The sequence below is a fragment of the Macrobrachium nipponense genome, chromosome 40 (assembly GCF_015104395.2).
Source record: "Macrobrachium nipponense isolate FS-2020 chromosome 40, ASM1510439v2, whole genome shotgun sequence".
NCBI classification, from domain to species: Eukaryota; Metazoa; Arthropoda; class Malacostraca; order Decapoda; family Palaemonidae; genus Macrobrachium; species Macrobrachium nipponense.
Window position 1 is genome coordinate 11,763,202 of NC_061101.1, and position 10,000 is coordinate 11,773,201.

Sequence of the window (10,000 nt, forward strand, 5' to 3'; positions counted from 1 at the left end):
TCTCTTTCTTTCCCCCTTCTCTTTACCAATTCCTCCATTCATCTACCTACCTATCTACTACTTTCTAAGCTATACCTCCAACCAACCACCCTTCACTTTTTCGTTTAATTCCATTCGTCCGATCGTTTTGACTCGAATGGGAGATATGGAGAAGGGGAGAGAAGAATTTATATTATTAATATGTAAGGAATATATGGAGGGTCTTCAATTGCTGTTTCGGCAGTAGTTTATAGCAAGAAGAGGGTCTCTCGGATGGGCTCTCTCTCTCTCTCTCTCTCTCTCTCTCTCTCTCTGTTGTACTACAGAACAGCAATGAAAGCATCTGGGAGAACCCCAAGGATTCATTCTCTCTCTCTCTCTCTTGGGGGGGGAAGACGACCGAGAGAGAGAGAGAGAGAGAGAGAGAGAGAGAATAAGATTTTAAGGAGGAGGAGGAGACCGAATGTCGGATTTAAACCGAACGAGATTAAAGGCGAAGAGAGACAACAGCCTGACGGAGGGAAGAGGGTGAGGGAAAAGGGGGGAGGGGAGGGGGGGGGCAGTGAAATTCCAGATGTATGTATGTATGTATGTGTGCGCGTGTGACATACCTCGGAGAGGTCAAGGTCATGACTTATTGCGAAGGGTATCTGGTGGATGTAAAAGGGGATGGTTCTTATATACAATTCACGAAGCGGTATCTGCTGGCACAAACTTCCAGGAGAGAGAGAGAGAGAGAGAGAGAGAGAGAGAGAGAATATACGACGGACTTCATACCCAAGGGTAAAATGACCTCATCGAAGCCTCTCCTATTGTAATGACGAATGGAAACATTATCCCCCAATAAAACTTTGAAATAAGTGAAATAGGGGTCATCAAAACTCTTTAGTAAATGGTTGTAAATCTGAAGGTAAAATGTACGACAATTTACTAAAAAGAGAAATGAAAAGCATTGAAACCATAAGTAAGTCTTTTCCTAAAGAAAATCTTGGAAGAACTAAACTTTAATTCTAAGTGTTATCTGCAACAAATTATCACCTGTAATTTCATTACACTATTATTATTATTATATAAAAAAGAACAAACATTCATATGGAAGTGACCAACAGGGCCAGTTTAACTTAAATTTTAAGTGTTATCTGCAACAAATTATTCATAGTTAATTTCATTAAATTATTATGATTATTTATTATTATTATTATTACTTATTATATTATTATTATTATGATTATTATTAATATAAAAAAGAACAAACTTGTACATGTAACTGACTAACAAGACCAGTTTAACTTAAATTTCAAGTGTTGCTTGCATTAAATTATCATCTGTAATTTCACTACATTATTATCATTATTATTATCAATATAAAAAAAGAACAAACTTGTATATGTAACTGGCCAAGAAGGCCAATTTAACTTGAGGAAAACACGCTCCTATAAAAAGAAACCAGAAAACGAAAACTAGACAGAAAAAAAAAATTTTAAAAAATCAGAACCAGCAAAAAAAAAATAAATAAATAAATAAAATAAATAAATAAATAAAAATAAAAGACAAAGCCAATACCACCACCACCAACACCACTCAATATATACCCCGAAAGCAGACCGCAACAGGCATCCTAAAAACAAACCGTCTTCAGCCATCCCCTGAAGACTGCTCAAGACAGAGTGCAGAATATCAGAATATCCAGAGGGTCTACAGCTATCAGTTTCTGGTCGCTTCCAGGAGTCCGGCAATTAGTAGCCCTATTGACGGCAACACTCCTGGGGTCGGGGAGCGGGGAGGGGTGGTGTCCTACTGGTGTGACGACACTAATCTTGATCTCACGCAAGGGAGGATGTAATCCCGTACATCCGATACACATATCCGGGTTTCGGTGAAGTTCGATTTACAAGAAAAAACCTCTTTTTTTTTCCCCTAAATCAAATTCATGGAAATTATAAGCATACATCGCTGTCTTATATAGCTGATTATGTACATAAATCTTTTATTTATTTACATATAGTTTTCAGCAGAACTTGTTATCGACTCAATAAGGTAACAATTAAAATCATTTTGTCTTCAGCAAATACATAGAAATTACCTGTGTCAGTAACCTATATTGTTGTTAATGTCTACAGTTTTTTTGCTTGACGATTTTTCATTATAACATATATATATTAAATTTGCAGTTTCTTTTTAATCCAGAACAAATCCTTTTAAGTCAATTCATAAGCCCTTTGAAGGTATAGAAACTGGACTTAATGGTTTGGTTACTCTTCTTGATAATAATAATAATAATAATAATAATAATAATAATAATAATAATAATAATAATAATAATAAACTTCACTATACAGAATGGCCGTCTGCATGCCGTTGAGTTTATATTGTAGTAATCCAGATGACCATTCAGTTCAATGAATAATAATAATAATAATAATAATAATAATAATAATAATGATGATAATAATAATCCTATTACCAACGTTTCGATCATCGCAAGTCACCATCTTCAAACGGTTCGAACTCAACTCAAGAGAGCTGAAACGCAACTAAAATACAGATGCCACCGGCAGTCTGAGCATTCCAATTCATCCCCTTTATCAGGAACCCTGTAAAATGAGAATCATTATTCCCAGGAAGCATGTTACGGTAAGTTTTCAACTTTTTTTTTTTTTTTTTAATCAGTGCAACTGACAGGTTTAACTGTTTTTACCTCAGAGTTTCGGAGAATCAAGACCCAGCGCCGTTCTCTCGCAATGTGTGTGTGTATGTGTATGTGTGTGTGTGTGTGTGTACGTGTGTGTAAGTGTTTTGCCTCATCGACAATCAAACCTAATTCCGAGTTCCCAAAATTCCTGCTGACTTTTAAGCAGAAATTCATTGTTAATTCTTCAGTTTTACCCGGGTAATTTTTCGTAAGCAAAAGCAAGGACGAGCAATCTACAGCCCTTTTACTGCCCAGGCCCGTAAGAGGGGAATGGAGAAATATTTAATGCCAACACTCGTATTTTTAGTTTTATTAGTCTCAGAGGTACCATTATGGAGCACTGCCGCTTGCAATAAACCGCTCATGTTTGTCTCAAGTAGAGCTTATTTTTTTTCTTTTTATACATATATAGTTCCGAGTTTGGAAATTGGTTGCTGTAATCTACTACAAACATTCCATTTACTTAAAATTGTTTTTAAGATTAGGACGTGAGATCCTAACCTGCTATCAAAATGGCCAGACAAAACAATAATCAATTGGGAGATTGAAAATAATTTTTTTTAATTACTCGAATATTTTTGTCCCAAAAAGTCTCAGAAAATCAGATGCCACAAACTCTCAGAAAATCGGGTGCCAGAAACTTGTACAAAATCAGGTCTCACAAACTCTTAGGAAATCAGGTCCCAAAAACTCTCAGAAAATCAGGTCACATAAACTCAGAAAATCAGGCTCTACAAACTCACAAGGGCTTAGAAAATCAGGTCCAACAAACCTCGCCAACTAATACATTAACCCGTCATCAAACGTGTCAACATACCGACCTCGGGTCGTTCCAGCACATGAGAAATCAGGTCATACTCCCCCCCCCCCCCCCAAAAAAAAAAAAAAAAAAAAAAAAAAAAAAAAAAAAAAAAACCTTCCAACGAAGACCCGATCTACGCTCCAGCGGTTCCGCTTTAAAGTAATCGACAATCAGGTCTAAATTCGCTTAAGTTCTCTCACTTCTACTTTAGCTATCGACAGCCCAGTTCCGGTTGAAGTGACCTACTTATATGCGCCTTTGAAGTGACCGACAGGTATATTCATTTATTACAGTTTTACAGTTTATAGGTCTTACAGATACAGCGAAGCATATTATAGTGATGCTGTCCGTTCTACTTTAAAGTAACATGGGGTTACAGATAGTTAGTTATATCTCTGTCAAATGATTTTCTCTCTTTACTATGTGACGGAATATGGCCTGCCTTCTTTTTTCGGACTACTCAAGACCCTGGTTTCGGATCCCCGCCTACTCTACTTAGGCCTACTTGCGAGGTTATCAATAATAACTAACAACGTATATCTGCAAGTTTACCCCCAAACTTTCCTTACCGTAATCAACCAAGAGGTCCAGTTCTTTAGAAGTTATCGAAACTGAAAGACGGCCACTCCCAGTACTTATAGTACATGGTAGCAGGGTCCGACTACGTGTTGTATATTTTGGTTAGATTGGGCCACAAATGTTTGCGGGTAAATGTGCTGTAGATTTTTTTAGGCTTAAAACGTCTACAAAAATATGATCAAACTAAGCAATTATGCCCAGCTGAAATACGAAGTTCGAACCTGTAGAGTCCCTTTTCATCAGTACTCGTTTGGAAGTATAGTGCTGCCAGCACAAACCTCTCACCGGTTCTTTTTATTTTTTGTGCCCACTGTAAGCATTACTTAAGTTTTTTTTTGCAGAGACCCTTCAGTCCCTAGCTGCCACCCCTTTCATTCCTTTTACTGTACCTCCATTCATATTCTCTTAATTCCATCTTGCTGTCCACCCTCCCCAAACAATTGTTTCATAAACAGCGAGGTTTTTTCTTCTGTTACACTTACTTAATACCTATTTATCTTATCTTTGCCCTTTTCAGGCGCCGAATAAATGACCTCGTTAGTCCTAGGGTCCCCTTTGATCTTTGTCCAAATCTCTTAATATTCAGTGCTTTTTCATTCAGAACCGTTTTCCCTCCCGAAAATCTACAAATTGATTCAGCTTGTTTTTTTTTTTTTTTTTTCTTCATTACCAAAATGGAGATGAAAACCAGACCCAGGTCTGCCACCAGATAATACCCTCCCCAATCAGCAAAACCGGATTGAGGGAATATGGAACGAGAGAGGAGCGAGAGAGGAGGGAGGAGAGAGAGAGAGGAGAAAGGGGGGGAGAGAGACTGAGACGGGACATCCATGAGAGGTGAACCGGTGAGAGGGAGGAGATCGTCAGGGTGGGAAGGGACCAATGGGGGAGGAGGAGGAAAGTTAGGAGGTGAGAACGAGAGAAGAGAGAGAGAGAGAGAGAGAGACTGGAGAGAGGGAGAAGGAGAGGGACGATGAGAGAGTCGATTGAACGTGAGGCAAGGATGGAGAAGGAGAGAGAGGGAGAGGAAGAGGAGGGAAGAAGGAGGAGAAGAGGAGGAAAGGAAGGAAGATGTAGAGGAGCGAGGAGAGAATAGGAGGGAGGAGGAGATGAAAGGAGGTGACGAGAGTGCGAATTGGAACAGAGTTTCGATGAACAGATTGAATGACATCACACCAAGGAGAGTGAGGTCGGTTTTTAAAATAGGAGGTCTGCTTCATAAGGAAATTCCAATAAAAATTAAAAAAAAAAATAACCCGCCCAAAGCAAAAAAAAATTCTTAAAAAAAAATCCAGTTCCTAAAACTTCACAAAAAAAAAAAATCAAGAGCACTTAATAAACTCGCAAAAAAAAAAACATCACTACGAAAATTCCTTAAAAACTTAAGCCAGTCACACGAATCAAAACGATTCACTTAACCCCCAGTTAAGGCCGTATTACCTTAAAGTCCCTCGGGGGGTTTGAACCCCTACCTCCCCCCCAAAAACAAACCAGCGCTTGCCCCCTCCCCCACCCCCCCCACAAAAAAAAATAATTTCACAATGTGATTTGCAGTTTGGGCTAATGAAACTCGCGTAGTGCTGACACGTTTTTTTTTTAAAAGCAAAGAGGGTGGATTTTTTGAGGTAATGTTTCATCTCATTGGGTGTATGTGCTAGACCTTGAAACCTTTTGAATAATTCTAAATCTGATGGTGGGATAGGACTCATATATACATACATACAGCCAATATATACATATATATAGATATATATATATATATATATATTATCTATATATATATATATATATTCTAGGGGTATATATATATACTTTTTTTATAAAATATTATATGCAATTCTTTTGGAAGGGGCGGGCGTTCTTACCAACCAAACAGAATAGAGTGGCCGCAGGGGTTCAAGTTTTTTTCTCAGAGGGGGCGAAGGTTTGGGGATTTGGAATGAAACTGTGTCACTCCTATTTTAGACTAGGAAGTGGAATATAAGATGCCTTTGGTAATTAGTTTCGACATTCTGTTGGGTCCCAAAGTCAGCGAAACGTGTGGTTGTCCGGGTTGTCAACATATTATATATATATATATATATATATAGCATATATATATATTCTATATATTATATATATATATATATCTATAATATATAGGGAGAGAGAGAGAGAGAAAAAAAAAATTATATACACACACGCACATATTTACACATACACATTTTTGTAGGTGTTGTTGCTATGTTTACCAGTCTCCCACTGCACGAAACAAAAAATTTCATAGAAAAACTTAAGAAAAAGTAAGTTCAGGGTAAATAAATCAAAAAAATTATACCAATATTTGAGAGAGTTACAAAAAAGGTGTCTCAATAGCACCTCAATTGGCAGCACACACACAGAGAATTTCGGAGCTGAGAGCGAGAGAGAGAGAGGAGAGAGAGGAGACTCTCTCTCAGTCATTATGTTAATCGCTCTATCCGACAGCGGGTCAGACTAGGCCAATTACCCTCGGATTACGCGTTTTTTGCGAACAAATAGAATCGGCTATTGCCGAAGGCAAAACGGGTGAAATAACTGGTATTGAAGAAGGTTATAGGAAAATGGGATTGGTTTTCCCCAAAAGTGAATTGAGGATATGAATGCGGTTTTATAGTATTAATAATAATATAATAATAATAAAGAATATATATATATATATATATATATATATATATATATATAATATAATATATATATTATATATATATATATATATATATATACATATATATATATATATATATATATATATATATATATATATATATATATACTATGATACATGAGAAAAAAACAGGTTCAAAGGAACTGATTTATGACAGTCTTCCTCACCTTGACATTAAAAAAAATTACCAATTCAAAAAATCAATAAACAACAACTTCAAACTCAAAAAATATACCCCGTTTCACAACCCCTCCCATAAATCCAAATTAAGCGCTATTCAGCACCGACTCGTACTAAATGTTCGGGGTTTTATAAAAACCAATATGCTTTTGACCATCCACGCAAACGAACGCTTTTAAAAACCCCGTTTCAAAACGTGCATGATGATGATGATGATGACTATCCCATCGGCCCGAAATTCAGCGGCAATTCAAAACAAGTCAATTGGATTCAGAAAGCGTCACTTCTCCCTGAATAATGGTGAACATGCTACGATCTATTGCTCGTGGCTGCGAACAGCTGGTTTAGTATTGTTATTGTTCAGGAGATGGACCGTGTTCATATGGAACAAGACCACCAAAGGGGTCACTAATACTGGCTTGAAATTCAAGCTTCCAAAGAATATGGATTATTATTATTATTATGAACCCTATTCATATGGAACAAACCCACAGGGGTGACTGACTTGCAATTCAAGCTTCCAAGGAATATTGGTGTTCATTAGAAAGAATTAACTGAAGGTAAATAAGAAATGCTGAAAGAACAGATCAGTCATTATAAAACAATAAATCAATAAATTAATAAATAAACATATTTGTCAAGAAACTAGCATAACACAACGAAGGATGGGGGGAAGGCGGTTAGTTGTGAGTTCATAGTCTATGAAAACCATAATATCGATAAAAGTCTTCGTGTAATTTCAAATAACTGAGGGAGAAAAAGAGGGAAACGTCATTATCTATTCTTAGCGTCCTTCATGAAGTCATTCAAAAACTACTAAATACGAAATAATCGAAAGCCATTTTGTAACACGCTAGGCTTATGTCTCTCCTCACCCTTAAAAAATAAAAGATGAAACACGTTACACGATCCACCACGACATAATTCACAATTCACTATAAAAAGATAATCGAAGGCCATTAAAAAAAAATTTAAAAAAAAAAGCTAGGCCTATACCTCACCCAAAACGTGTCATATGATCTATTGTTCAAATAATTAAAAATCTAGCAACTACAAAATAATCAAAAGCAATTTGCAAAATGCTAGGCCGATGCCTTCCCCCCAAAAAAGAAAAGATGAGGCATGTTAAGCGCTCGACCACGACATAATTCAGATCCCGGTAAATACAAAACGATCGCTAGCAATTCCAAAAGCATCTAGGTCTATCCCTCTCCCAAAGAATAAAAGACGAGACAAGTCATATAAACAAACCAGAATATCATTCAAAATCTAGTATACGTAAAAACTAATCGCAAGCCATTCCGCGCAACGGCTACGCCTACCGCCTCCGCAAAAAAAAAAAAAAAAAAAAAAAAAAAAAAGACTCAAAACATGTTAAGCGATCCATTGTTCACATAACACAACACAACAGCCAAGCACGGGGCGGCATTCACCGTGACCTAGCCAGTCCATAACTGAGCCTGTGTTATTGAACAATCTTTCATCAAGTTGCCAAGAGATCATATATTAAAGGGGATGCCACTCCATCTAACAGCAGTTGTGTCTACTGCTCTCGAGAGGGAACTGTGTCACTAGCCTTGATACTTGAATATTTGCTTGTATACTTACCGAAATATACTTTAATAATGAACAAACTTACTCGAATATTACAAGTAATACTTTGGGTATTGTGTTACACGCCTATATCTAAACCTAGTACTAACCTTGTTGCTTAATATAAATAGCAGAATGCTACCCACTATCTCGGGTATTAAACTCACCGAAATAGTTCATGATAATGACACATATTGATACTTGAGAATTTTAAGTAACAGTTTACGTATTGTGTTAAATGCTTGTATCTTAACCTAGTACTAAACTCCTGTTAAAATACTTTCATTTAAATAGTTGAATGCTACCGGTTAATAAATCATAAACTACATTAAATACATATAATCTCCGATGCTCTATTATTTTTACACAAGCAGTTAATTAACTCTTAACACTTCTTTTTCTTTGTAAAAGACACTAAGTCTAATGCGAACTCTTCCCTTTTACGTCAATACTAACGCTAAAATTATCTCGAAAAAAAATTACGTCATGAGAAACCTTCTTTGTGACTCTCAAATACCTGAACACTTACTTGTACACATTTAAAATGTCAACACCTGAAAGGCTCCAGAACTCTCTAAGAAAATAATAATAATAATTAGATCACTCTGTGGGAAAGGCTTATGTAAATGATACCTCTTTCATATTTGAATACTTATAAAACTAATACTTACGGTTTGCAGTTGATAGTAACGCCTCGTTACTTAACTCTTAGTTTACTTACATCAATAGTCACCGCCTTCGGTGTATTATTTATTATTGAAACAAATAATTCATGATTAATACTTCCAGTTTCGTGATACACTGACAGAATGCCATGCAAAAGTGCGTTTGACAGTGTGAGTATGTGCAAGAAGTATTAAAAAATGGGGCATATACAGATTTAATGAAAGAATATTTGCACTTGTATCCCTGTCACCGTTATAATGATATATATATATTATATATATATATATATATTATATATATATATATATAATATATATATATATATAAAGCATATATTATAATATATATAGTACAGAATATAAATATAAATATGCACATTTTTATACATATATATATATATAGTACAGTATATAGATAAATATAAATATACACATTTTTATACATATATGAAAATATACATAAGTAGATTTACTTTAATTATATTACATACAAAGAAAAGAAACCTTACAACCATTGTAAAATCTAACCAGGTCTGTCTCACGAGGGGAAATGAATAGCTTAAATGTATATACCGTTTCCCCTCACTCTTAAGATATTATTACGTCAACGTAACTGCCGAGTGTTCTTCGACGTAGGAAAAAAAAAGACGTGAAATGACACGAAGCACAAACAGACGAACAAACGACGAGCAATTACAAACACATAAACACATATATATTAAATAATATAATATCTCGTCACTACACAATACGTTTAAGTGAATTCCACGCGACCGTTTTTTAAACATTACATTCGTTAATGCATTGCAGCCGCTGCTTGGGTT

The 10,000-nt window shown here is 35.9% G+C and overlaps 1 protein-coding gene across 3 annotated transcripts in view; it reads left to right on the top strand.

Moving 5' to 3' along the window:
- Positions 1 to 10,000, top strand: part of LOC135211916 (apoptosis-stimulating of p53 protein 2-like) — a 544,239-nt gene that overhangs the window by 426,828 nt on the left and 107,411 nt on the right. The window lies entirely within an intron of this gene.